Here is a 14102-nt window from a genome sequence, read left to right as displayed (position 1 = left end):
AATAAGCCAGCACAAAAAGACAAATACTGTATGATTTCACTTATGTGTGGTGCTTGTAATAGTCAGATTCATAGAATTTGATATTAGAATTATGGTTTCCAGGGGCTGGGAGGAAAGCGGAATGGGGAGTTATTGGTTAATGGGTATAGAGTTTCAGTTTTGCAAAATGAAAATAGTTCTGAAGATGGATAGTAGTGATAATTACATAACATTATGAATGTACTTAACACCACTGAACTTTACCTGTAAATGATGGTTAAGATGGTCAGTTTTGGTGCTGAGAACGTGGGTCCACGTGTCTGGTTGCCCCTAAGTCCAGCCTTAGCCTACACAGCTTTCAGTCATGGCCTCTGTAATCGCGTGCATGGGATAGTCTGCCCCTGACTTCAACGCCACCGCCGTGGTGGATGGCACTTTCAAAGAAGTGAAGCTGTCGGACTGCAAAGAGAAGTACGTAGTCCTCTTTTTCTACCCTCTGCACTTCACTTTTGTGTGGCCCATGGAGATCATCGCGTTCAGCGACCATGCCGAGGACTTCTGCAAGCTGGGCTGCGAAGTGCTGGGCATCTCAGTGGACTCTCAGTTCACCCACCTGGCTTGGATCAACAACCCCCAGAGGGAGGGAGACTTGGGCCCCCTGAACATCCCCCTGCTTGCTAACGTGACCAGAGGCTTGTCTGAGGATTATGTCGTGCTGAAAACAGATGCGGGCATTGCCTACAGGGGCCGCTTTATCAGTGATGGCAGGGGTGTCCTTCCCAGATCACTGTTAATGATTTGCCTGTGGGACGCTCCGTGTTTGAGGCTCTGCAGCTGGTCCAGGCCTTCCAGTACACAGAAGAGCACGCAAAAGTTTGTCCTGCTGGCTGGAACCCTGGCAGTGACACGATTAAGCCCAACGTGGATGACAGCAAGGAATATTTGTCCAAACACAATTAGGCTGGCTGAGGGATAGTGAGCTTGTGCCCTTACCTAGGTGCCTGTGCTGGCTGCCCACCAGTGCTGTCACCTGGGTGCCCTGTGCTGACCCAGGAAAGGCCTGATCTGCCCCTCCAAAGTCCACAGTCTGGGACCCTGGAAGGCTAGGCCAAGGCCTTCTCAGGCCTCCACCTGGGAGCTGGTGAATAATGATGCTCTCCTCCAAACCCACCCAGCTGCACACAGGCCTAGAGTTGACCAATAAAGTATAAGGGACAGAAAAAAAAAAGGTCGATATTCTGTTATGTATGTTTTACTATAATTTTAAATATCTTCCTTGGTCTTTGGTTTCTAATTCCAAGATGCCATGATGCAATAGATACAGTTTGAAAAGTGAAAATGAACCATTTTTTTGTTGTTGTTGTTGAGATGGAGTCTCACTCTGTGCCCATGCTGGAGTGCAGTGGCGGGATCTCGGCTCACTGCAAGCTCCGCCTCCCGGGTTCAAGCAATTCTCCTGCCTCAGCCTCCCGAGTAGCTGAGACTACAGGCACCCACCACCATGAAGGCCTAATTTTTTTGTAATTTGAGTAGAAAAGGGTTTCATCGTGTTAGCCAGGATGGTCTCGATCTCCTGACTTCATGATCCACCCACCTCAGCCTCCCAAAGTGCTGGGATTACAGATGTGAGCCACCACGCTCAGCTCCACAATGAACTTTCTAAGCTACGGTAAAAATATTGTTGTCAGACCTTGATCAAATAGTATAACATTCAATTAATATCCCTGAACATTGACTATATTCAAGGCACTATGTTAGATACTGTTGGGAGAGGGTGCAGGAGTAGAAAACTGTATGGGACAGAATCTCAGGCACAGGAAAATTATAAATCTACTTGAAAGGATAAAATATATACACTAATAACTACACTTTCATGTGGTATACAAAAGAGGAATTACTCATCATGGGAAAGCACAGAGGGAAGAGTTTGGGGCCTAAGTGATGGCTTCATGGAAGAGGTGATGTCTGATCTGAGTCTTAAAGGCTGGGGAGCACATAGACAGGCAGAGATTTTGAACGGCCATTCCAGACAGAAGGAGCAGTAAGTGGAAAAATACTGGCAGTATTATAAGAACAGAGAACTGTCGGTTTAGGCTAGAGAATAAGAGAGACATAGTAGCCTTTTGGAGATAGGCAGGCAAGGTGGGTTTGATCTACTTTGACCTCATTTAAGGCAACAAGAAGCCTTAGTTAAAATAACCACAAAAATAGAGCATTTAAAAATACATTTTAAACATGTAATCTGCAGTGGTTATCTTAGAAGAGATTTGTGCATGCAGGTGGGATATAAGCCAGGAAGCTATTACAAAGCTGTGTGAAACTTAACAACTACTTGGAATACAAAATCAAATGTAGAAATAAAAGTAAGGGGAGAGGGCAAGATGTTGTAGGAGACATTAGAGAGGATATGGAGCATGGAAGGAGCGCTAGATTGGGAGTCGAGGCAGGTTCTAATCTGATTTTACTAGCCCCTTCTTTGTACAATCTTGGAAAATCATTTGCCATTTCAGAGCTTCAGTTCTCTCAACTTTAACATTTGGAAGTTGGACAGGACAATTTCAGTGGCAACTTTTAGCACTAAAGTTCCAGGATTCCACATTGAACTGATGGTTTGGGAGAGTCATCCCAAGACAAGTAGTGGTGAAAGCCTAAATCATCCAGGAGGAGAAAGTCAAGGAGAAGATATAAGCTCTCATAAATGACTCTTATCTTTCTCTTCTGGGTATGGCAAACAGGCTATATCTCATCACCATTGTGTTGACGAAAGGAATTGACAGATAAAAATTTAAGAAGAAGACAAAGAGAACAGTCATGTGCATTAGGGAGTCCCACATGTGCCCCTCTCTAACACTCAGGCTACACTTTTTCTCCCACAGGAAGTTAATGAAGCTGAGTCCAACCTGACCAAATTTACTTGCGCTTCCCCAGAGAATCTGTCTGTCTCCTGCAATGGTCTGCACAGTTGTGCGGCAACCTGGACTGGCCATAGGTTTGGCAGGACGGCAGCACCGGGGAGGCGAGCAGCTGAGCTTGTGAGGGCATGTGTCTGTTTTTATAGTCCCTTCCTCTTGGCCTGAATGACAGCACCATCATCATTCTGGCAGGCCTGGCAGCAGGTGCAGGACCATTGTTTGTGTTTCCCAGCTCTGCAACAATAAAAGCAGGACCAGGGAAATGGCAGCTGCTCAGTTGAGCAAGGCTGTGGTTTGTTTCTAGATGGCTTTGCAGCTGACATGAGACACAAATCATTATTGTTTATGAAGATGCATTCTCCTGTCATTTAGCATTCCACTGCTGAACAAAAAGATTAAAGACTGAATGAATGCAGTATTTGGTTTGGTACTGTTCTTACCTTTGGTCTAGAACTTCGAGAAAGCACAGTCCAAAGCTGCCTAGTTTGTGCTATGCATGGCTGCTTTTAAGCTCTGCTATTAATGAACTAGACTTAAACAGCTACTAAAGAAAATCCAGATGGCCCTCACATTCATTTCATCCCAATGGCAGTAACACCCTACCTTATAATAGTTTTGTTCCACTGTTATTATAATATTAATATAGACCCTATTACATTTCTCAATTGAGACCTCATATCTATTCCAGTTTATGAAAAAATGTCATTCTTACCGGATCTCAATAAAAAGTGGGTTTATTTCTGCTATTCTTTTTTTGTTTGTTTGTTTGTTTGTTTGTTTGAGATGGAGTCTCTCTCTGTCACCCAGACTGGAGTGCGGTGGCACGATCTTGGCTCACTGCAACCTCCGCCTCCTGGGTTCAAGCGATTCTCCTGCCTCAGACTCCCAGAGTAGCTGGGACTACAGGCACGTGCCACCATGCCCAGGTACTTTTTTTGTTTTTTCAGTAGAGACGAAGTTTCACCACGTTGGCCAGGCTGGTCTCAAACTCTTGACCTCAGGTTACCCGCCCCCACCCCCCGGCCTCCCAAAGTGCTGGGATTACCGGTGTGAGCCACCGTGCCCAGCCTTTCTGTATTCTTAACATCCCTTTTGGAATATTAGTCTTAGGAAGCTGTGGAATTTACAGTTTGGATTGAAAAGGATGTATTGTACAGTAAATTCCATATGAACAGAAAATCATTTTCTATTTTGTTTACTGATGCCTAGAATTGGATTTGGTGCACAGTATGTGCCACATAATTATTTGTCAGATGAATTAAAAAGATGGTTCATGGTAGTAGCCAGGCCTTCATTGCAATGATTGCAGGTCAGAAACCTGTTAACATCTGTTAACATCTCTTGGCTAAATATTCTAATTAGGACCTCTTGTCTCACACAGCAGCAAAGTTCTCTATTAGCAACTATAGTTGTGGTCCAATAAAAGTATGTTTCAAAGGAAATACCCCCAGTTGATCTTAGGACTATTTAATGATGATAACAATCATGTAGAAAAACTAAGGGGAGCCCAGAGAGTTCATGATAACATTTCCGTCTGGGACAGTTTTGCTGGTGGCCTTGCAGACACAAAATAGAATGGGGCCTGGTGTACTTGTGTATACTTTGTGTTCAATGATAACAATATTTACATATATTCATACATAAAATAACACCCAATGAGGTCTAATGTCCATGTGTCCTAATGTTGGTTAGCCATTTACATTCCAAACTGAGCTATATATGAAATACAAGCTATAGATATGGTGATTCATTCTGCCAAAAAATAATTTTTATTAGATTGTTTTGATATTTCCTTAATTTAATATTAGTCTATTCATTTGTTTTATTTCTTCCCAGCACCCAGAAATTCATATCCAGAAGGAATATTTTTATCTGTGCATCTTTACCAACTGGTGGAAAACAATTTTTCCAACTTCACTTTTGGGTGGATTAATATAGGATGTATATATCAATTTAAAGAACAGCTTAAACTTTACATTAAGTGGCATTTACACAACACAGAAAATATTGCAGTGGATAAAATGCCTTCAATGCAATAGGTTTTAGTGGTGTATAGGGCCACCTAAAATCTTCAGTAGAAGTGCACAGGTCTCCAGAAAAGAGATAACTGATATGGGATAAATTAGCATACCAGTTTATGCATAGATATTTCAGGGAGGATAGAGAGGATCATAGTCTTAGTGGCCAAAATATATGTGTTCTTTACATTGTGGAGAATCAAAGCACAAGGCATTGCGGACTGTAACATTACATAGACAGCAAGGCAACCCAAGAAGGAAACTTGTTGGAAGCTAATATAATTGATAATCACTAAAGAATCAAATGTGACTATTGGAAAAGTATATGGCGAACAAACAGGGTCCTATCAGTACAACCACTCCAGGATGAGGAGGGATAAATATGGAAATGAATAAAGTCAAAGCACTGGGTGGAGCATTCATGCATCTGAAAGCTGGATCTCAGAGAAAATGTGACATGAAAGCAAACAGATGGGGTAATTGAGGACCAAAAAAAAAAAAAAAAAAAAAAAAAAAAATGCTGAACTGCTTTCCACGATACAAATATCTTCTCTTTAGCTGAGCAGCACCTGATAAATTAGGGCATAATTTCATCTGTATAAAACGATGTAAATCCCTGGAAGGGAAGCATGAGGATTATCTAGTAAATATGAAGATTTCCAATGTAAAGAGTACTTATTTTGTAATAGGCAATAAAAATCAAGCCAGATATTTTTAAGCAAGTTCTCAGTCATCAAATTACCCTTTTAAAATACTTTATTTTTTCTCTGTGTGTGAAACTTCTAAGGTTTGACTTAAATGGTACATTTGGTATTTTACCTTTACCTTACCCTTGAAAAAAATGGGAGGACTCTTAAATTTCAAGGTAATGTACTTCAGTCTAATTAATTAGTTACTAATTATATCAGAAAAACATTGGAGATCCAGATACATTAAAGAAATAAATGTAAAAATAAATAAACACATACATAAATGAACATATAACTGAATACTTTCGTGATTTTGGAATATAAAATTACTTCCTGTACTAGGTTGAATAATCTGATATTATTTCTAAACATTTGTATCTACCTGTACCTATGAATGCGACGTCATTTGGTCTCTGCAGATTACATCAGCAGAGATTAAGATGAGGTTATATTGAATTGAGATGGGTCCTAAATCCAATATGACTGGTGTCCATATAAGAAGAGGGAAATTTGGACACAGAGTCACAGATATACAGGGGAGAAAACCATATAAAAGTGGAGGCAGAAACTGGAGTGATGCATTTACAAGCCAAGCAATGTCAAGAAGGACCGATAGCACCAAGAGCTCTGAGAGAAGCGTGGAAGAGTTTCTCTCTCACAGCCCCCAGAAGGAACCAACCCTACCAAGATCTTGATTTTGGACTTCTAGCTTTAGGAAGCATGAGAGGTAAATTTCTGTTGTTTTAAGTCACCCAGTTTGTGGGAATATGCTATATCAGCCACAGAAAATTAATGCACTTCCTAAATATAAAAAGAAAAAAGAAAAAGAAAACCTGTACATACAGGTGAGTTATTTGATTTAATAACAAACTTAAATGTCTATATGTAAAAAAATAAATAACCAAAATTAAATGACAAAGAACTGAGGGAAATATTTAAAACATTTATGCCAGATATAGAGTTAATATCCTTAGTATATAGAGCACATAAATAATAATCAAACACTTATTAGGAAATTGTGCTAAAGATGTGAATAGACAATTCGTGAAAGAAGAAATAAAAATGTTTAATAAATATATGAAAATACATTCCATATTCTTAATAACTAAAAACAAAATAAAATGAACTGCTTTTACTTACCAAATTTGCAAATAATAATAGCAAAAATATGCATGACATTGCCTTAAGTACTTTATATACTACGAACTTATTTAACACTTGTAACAATCCTGTGAGGAAATAGGGTTATTGCTAGGTATTATTATCTTCGTTGTATGAATGAGGAACCCGAGGTCATATATTAATATCATTAATGTAAGGTAATATTATCTTCATGCAATAAATGAGGAAATGAGACCATAAAATAACAAAGGTGTACTGAAATAGCCATTCATATAAACTACAGATCGGAGGGTAATTGGGCAAAACGTCTCAGGAGTTTTAAACACTTCATATCTTTTGACACAAGAATTTCTCTTTTAGGAATTTGTCCTATAAAAATAAAACTGGAAGGAAACAAAATGTTAACAGGTGTTATTGCTATGTAATTAAGATACAGTTTATGCTCTTCTTATATTCTTTGTAAGAGTTTTTCCAATTTTTATGTTGTGCTTCCTAATTTTTAGAATTTCTAGCATGTAGTCTGTGAATAGTACTCCCTAGAGTTTGGCAGTGCACAACTTGATGGCCCTAATAATTTTTTAAAAGCAGATGAGAATTTCTGTATATAATTGACACTTTCCTCTGTTACTGAGAAATTAGACCGTGAGGATGGGAAGGTCGGTGGTGGTGGGTAGGGGGCAAAGGGGCGGTGGAAAGCAGCAAGAGTCTTTACAATATAAGCCTTTGTCTTTCCTTTAAAGGAGTCATAGCCATTTAAAAATTATTTGATATTATTTCTATTTATCCTAGGTAAGTATCTGGTAAACATTTTTTCTCACCAGTTTTTAGGTGAAAAAAATGAGGTCTACATTGTTTGGCTTACATAGAATTCAAAAACTCAACTTGGAGTCCAATTGTGAGCTGCTTCCAGCAAGAGTGTGTGCACGGATGGCATATATTATCCTATCTGTTTCCAACTTATTTCCCTATGTTCTCTTTGATTTTCCCCCAATTTATTAAAATGTATTTTATGTTACCAAAATGTATGCATCTTTATAGACCTCCTTAAGTCTTTTCTGTGAAATAAGGCAGAGTGTAAATAAAAAGTTAGTTTTTTAAGAACTTGAATCCAATGCTCATTAGTGAAACTGGGGTGGCGGGGAGATAAACCATGTTTTTTTGTTTTTGGTTTTTTTTACACACCTACATTTTTAAAACTGGGAATCAAATAAAATATAAACTAGTAAATGAGATATAGTGAAAACTAGTATAAATGACTTCTAGATCAATGTGAAGCGAACATTTTTAGTAAAGTGATCACCAAGTACCACTGAAAGGTGAATTGTGTCATATTTCGAGAGCCACTCTGTTTTAAGCCCTCTTAAAATCTGGGTCCCTCGGGTTGTTCCTTTCTTTTAACAGTTACACTTTGGAGACAGGTGATTGTGCGTTCAATCTCCATGGCTAAATGTTTGATTTATTATTGGTTTGGGAATATTTCGAGTATGAAGTCAAAAAGGAACAAATGAAACAATGACATTTGGAGAGCAGTAAAATCTGGGGGTAAGAGTTCAGAAGAAATTAAATATGCCCTAATAGCTACTAAAAACAAATAAAAATTAAAAAGCACAAATGCACTTAGAAAAGTTCAAAAAGTAGAGTTTCACATGTCTAAGAGGAAATAAATCATTTTATTCACTATGGCCTCCATCAGGTGGCCCAGGGTATCATGTATAATTTTCTGCTTACTGAAAAGAAACATCAATACCTTGGCTAAAATCCAGCGGGATCCAAAAGAGGGAAACCAAGATGATAAAAGGATAAGAGAAATCAATCTGTGAAGAAACATTAGAGAAAATTAATGTGTGCAACGAAGAGCAAAAGAGGAGGGGGGATTGAGAATTTTTCTTAAATACTTAAGAAAAAGTACTATAAATGAAAAGTTGGTGACTCTGACAGGAATTAGGCAGAGTGGCTGGGAGCAGTGGCTCATGCTTGTAATCCCAGCTCTTTGGGAGGCAGAGGTGGGCGGATCCCGAGGTCAGGAGATCTAGACTGTCCTGGCCAACATGGTGAAACCCTGTCTCCACTAAAATACAAAAAATTAGTCGGGCATGGTGGCACGTGCCTGTAGTCCCAGCTACTCAGGAGGCTGAAGCGGGGGAATTGCTTGAACTCAGGAGGCGGATGTTGCAGTGAGCCCAGATCGTACAACTGCACTCTGACCTGGTGACAGAGCAAGACTCTCTCTCAAAAAATAAAATATAAATAAATAAATAAATATTTTTTAAAACAAGGAATTAGGCACAGTAAGCACCCTGCCTAGGGTCCAATATACATTAGGGGAACACACAAAATTGCTAAGTTCTTTTAAAAATCAGAAGGAAAAATGAATGTTATATAATAAAATATATAAAAATGGATCAAGCCTGAATTATATTTATCTTTATACCAACACATTTACAAAACATAATTTTTAATATTTTTTGGAGGCAGAGGTCTACAAGAGTAAATGTGCCTAGTGTCTGTGGAAAAGGTGGCCCTAGGGCTAACCCTGCACATTTTAGAGAAATATTAGATCAAAGTAGTCGCCATAGAAGCTTGCTCAGTGCTAAGCACAGATGATTTTGGGGGCCGACAGGGAGACACACTGGGTTGAGACTAGAAAGAAGTAGAGGCTCACCAAAAAAACCAATGAGACCCTGACCACTCTGCCTCTGTGAAAATCCAATGGCACTGTCTTAATGTCTTTCCATGTGTAAAACTCTCACATAATTAATGCTCACAGTAATGCCCTCAGGCAGGATTTGTTATTTCCTTTTTACAGATGAGAAAGTTGGAACTTAGAAAGACTACGTAACTCACCAATGTTACAGGTTAGAACTGGAGGTATAGTCAGACCTGGATCTGTTACTATGAGCAGCCAGTCCTTTCTCTTGTCAAGTTAACTTGCATCACAACACACAACTAGAAAAGCAAATAGGTATCATTTTAACTCACCTCACACCACCCTTACCCAACTCCTCATCACCTCACCAAGGCCCTTCTTAGGTTTGTAAGTCAATGCTCGTTTAATTTTGTAAGTCACTTCTTAAACATACAGTGACATCTTTAATAACTACATTTGCAAATCAAAATTTCTTTGATATTGTAAGAAAAGAGCATTTATCTTTGAATAGAAGCTCTTAAATTGGCTGAATCTGTTCTTTTAAATAATTTAGATCCCCTTAATATAAACTTATGAGATTTAAACTTTCTAAGGCTTTTAAATCTAAAAGCTGGATTTACTCTTAGGGGGTATAGTGGAAAAGTGATGATGAATAATTAAAGGTCATTCTCAAACAAAAATATCTATTTAGAATCAGGTCTTCTAGGCTGACCAAAACATATGTGGCAATGTATACTTTGATATTATAATTGCTTGCAGTTTATTTTAGGAGAGAATTCTCCAGAGAGTTGATGGATATCTTTGTGGATTATCCTATTCCTTGGCATTTCTTGCTGTGTAGTTAAAGGATATTGGGATTGTCAATTAGAAAAGTGATTGTATTATTAAAAGAAATGGAGAATATTTTATTCTACAAAATTTCTCCTAGGGAGAACATCATATATTTTTAGAAAAAGAAACCATTGGTACAAACTTCTTAGTATGGAAGATGAGATCCCTATGGGTTAATTAATCATCCTACAAAGCTTGTGGGTCTTGTCCCTAGAAAGCCCTATGGCTCAGGGCCCTATATGCTGGGTTTGAGTGTACCATGTTGGCGTGGAAGATGGGCAGAGTTGAATGGCTCTGCACAAAAGATGGGGGAGTGATTTGAAGTTTCCAGGAGAAGATCCAAAGGAAAGAAGAATAAAAACTAGCCAGAATGATCAGAAAGAGGGAAGAGTTGGGGGTGTCTGAGAAGGGAACTTGGGAGATATTTTATATATATATAATTTTTAAGTTGTTTTCTATGAAGTTTGCAAAGCAAACCTCCTTCTCTCTCCTCAAGGTCTTCAGTAAAGTCTATCTTAATAATGCTTTTGAGAGGAAAGCTTCTTTTAAGGAACTGCAAAAGGTGCTGAATTATGAGTCAGGGTTGATCCAAGGAAAACCCAGAGTCTGCAGACCTGGAGGCAGGAGCTGGAGGGCCAGGAGCAGAAATACCTTGGTCCCATTTAAATTTTACTCCAAAGGCAATACCACATGTTGGGAAAAGCAAAAGCATCCATTTCCTGGCCCAGCACTGGATATAGAAGGAAATTAGTATTTCTGACAGGGAAATTATTTGAAAGGTCAAGGAACATTTTTCTCTAAAATTCTAAGAACAAAAAACTAAAATATACTAAAGAGATTCATTTTCCCTAGTGATTTTTAAGTCAATATTATAATCATATAAAGCCTGTTGGTGCGACTTTATTTTGACATATGTAAGCATTTTAACTACAATAAATTTAATGTTATGATTCAAGTCAACGTTGTAGATGAATACTGATTTTTGTCCAGTGATTTTTATTGTTATTACTATAATAATAAAGATGAAACATATTATTTTATTATCAATCTTTTGGGAGGACAACTACTCTCAACTAAACACTGATATGACTAGGACAGATGATATGATAATTCCCCGCTAAGTGACCTAGGTACAAATCCTTGGTGTGGTGGACAAATGTTTTCTACACTTGCTTCTATTATTTAGCAGTGTACTCTCCATATAAACTATTTCATAAGATTTAAGTTGTTTATTTAGTCCTTTATGTTTTCCTTTGGAACTTAGCAGATTACTCTGAATAGGTCTATGCTGGCAAAGTAAACAATTATTAGAGATATATAATCTTGGTAATACATATGTCCAAAACCTCTTCTTTTTCCCCATATAGCTGGTCTGTATGAGAATTACTGTAGGTCTCCACTTTCTTTATTTTACAAAATAGGCAAGAAGATAGTTGAGTTTTAGCATGTAATCCCTGGAGCTCTGTTTGCTTTCCTGAAATGGCCTGAAACCACTGGGTTACGTCTAATTAATATGTTGTTGGCAGAACACACTAAACAGAAGTTGTCAAAACCAAGTGATTAGAGATTTAGACTTAGGGTTTAATTACGTATGCGACTTCCCAAGAGTTACTACAAATAGAATATAACTGCTTCAAGTCTATAAGATCCAAGGTTATTTTTTAAAGCCTCATTAGTACATTTTAAAAAAATTCATAGAGTATGCTGCCAGCAAATATTTTCGAATGGAATTTCTTTTAATCTTGTCAAGTAGTGAATATTTGGTGTTTCATAAGTTTGAAACCTCGTCCCATAAAAATGAAAGAGAGGTGTGAGATGAAACATTCTCTCAATAGTTTTTGACCTAAAAGTTTTGATAAGGAAAAGCAAACTTTGGGGCCTGTATTATTCAAATTGACTGTCTACATTAATGAAGCTCACTGGGTAAGCTGGGCTTTTTCACTTATCCAATGTAAACACACTCATAACCCAATATCTTTGCAAATTTCACACTATATTTGCCAACCATAAAATCTCTGCAAACATTGGACAGGATCACCTCTTGCTACCTGGTAACGATGTTTATAAATGTATTTACTCAGATAAGATGACAAAGTGCATTTAAAAATATTTCTCAGAAGAGATTTTAGAAATGTTTTTTAGCAATCTGAAATCTCCATTCCCTGTTCTGCATAGATGCTGCCAATGGCTAGATATGCAAAAATGGGGAAGAGTCTGACATAGTTAGCCAAATAATTTTTTACTATCATCGTTATTTTGCAGAATGCTTTTACAAGATACATGAATGTAACTGAGGCAAAGAGTGTGGTTTTTTTAATCATTAACTTTTGTAATACACATATGACCATACTGTCAATGTGACCTGAGAACTCTGTAAGTTCCTTCCATTTATTTAGGGTTCATTTGAAGCAATTTTGTTCTCCACTCTGTGGTGCTAGCTCCATCTAACTTTTTGTCTGCCTCAGCAGTGGAGTTTATCTGGATTCTGTTCAAAGCAATCCCATGAGATTTTACCAGTGACTAAGGTTCAGTTTTTCCATTTGCCTTATCCTTGGCCTTTATCTACTTGCGGTCTGGAGCTGGGGGTCAATCCTATGTGATTTCTAAGAATTGTTCCTTGACTATGTCCTTGTGAGTGTTGCTCCAACCCAGGCCTCTTTCCCAAACAGAGTGGGTGTCTTCCTGTCCTTCCAACATCATGGCCACAAGACTCCAATAGCCTCTACCCTAGAGCTTGGCTCCCTAAAGGTGGTCACTGACTGAGTCCTCGGTTACTGAATGAGGCAGATCCTGTTTAACATTGTTCCACTGTGGCTAACTAAATGCTGCGGAATGCAATGCCTTCTTTTGAAACTGTTAATATCCTTCCCTAATTCAGATATATGTAATTTAATTCTCTGTTTTTATTGGTGTTGAAACAAAAAGAAAACTCCTTGGGGATGTAATTCAAAGGTTTATGATTTGTAAGAAGTATATATTTGGCATCATGGAATTCTGAAGTATAAAAAGAGAAGTGCTTGAAATAATGCAGAAGAAAATGAAGAAATCAGTTATAATTCCTCCTTGACTAATGAAGGGATTAATCTTCATACTTTTTCCAGAAACTGACATCAATTTCTCCTTCACTGAATGATTTGTTTTGATTAAAGAAAGATATTAATAAACAAAATTTGTATTTTTACAAAAGGGAAGTACAAATGAAAAAAATTGTGAAAGTCAAAACTGTTGCTTACGATGCATAACAAATAGCAACTTTTAGGAAATTTGTAATTTTCAATAAATAGTCATAGTAGATTTATAATTTTATTAGTATCTTTTATTAATGTTCATAGTTTGCAGCTAATCTGGTTATATATTCTTTAATCCATAACTCTAAATTTCATGTACCTATACAATAGTATCAAAAGCCAAAAAATCACACTTAGAAGTAATCAGGCAGTAATTCTACATAATATAAAAGAATGATTTTGACAATCATTATAAGCTATATCTTCCTAGATTAGAACATATATGTTTACAGTAGACTACTCATGAAATTTATTGCAAAAGGATAATTCCATTGTATTAGAATAGAAGTAGAAAGCAGGAAAAAGGGGGCTAAAAGTGCCTGCACCAATCAATCAAAATAAGTGCCCAGAGACTCTGCAGAAATTTTTCATGAATTTTTTCTCAGTAAACTATTTTGAAGATTATTTACAAACTTGAAAGTGTTTTCCTTTTAAATGCCTTAATTTGTGAAAGAGGAATTATGTAAATTATTTTACAACATGAAATAGTACATAATATGTTTCTTTGAAATAGAATCTTTTGGTTGGAAGAAATTTAAAAAGCATCCAATTACCTATTTGATGCATCAGTCCCAACTTTGCCTCTCCTGATCTTTCTGATTCCTTTCTTCTGAATA

General features: G+C 37.4%; 1 pseudogene across 1 annotated transcript; it reads left to right on the top strand.

The window, feature by feature from the left end:
* The first annotated feature begins 343 nt into the window (after window positions 1-343).
* Window positions 344-1197, top strand: LOC104659692 (annotated as a pseudogene). Its single transcript, XR_004056879.1, has one exon. The product of XR_004056879.1 is annotated as a peroxiredoxin-2 pseudogene (transcript).
* Window positions 1198-14102: the final 12905 nt, after the last annotated feature.

This window comes from Rhinopithecus roxellana, chromosome 4 (genome assembly GCF_007565055.1).
Source record: "Rhinopithecus roxellana isolate Shanxi Qingling chromosome 4, ASM756505v1, whole genome shotgun sequence".
Taxonomy (NCBI): domain Eukaryota; kingdom Metazoa; phylum Chordata; class Mammalia; order Primates; family Cercopithecidae; genus Rhinopithecus; species Rhinopithecus roxellana.
The sequence above is the reverse complement of the archived record's forward strand: the minus strand, read 5'-3'. Positions and strand labels throughout refer to the sequence as shown.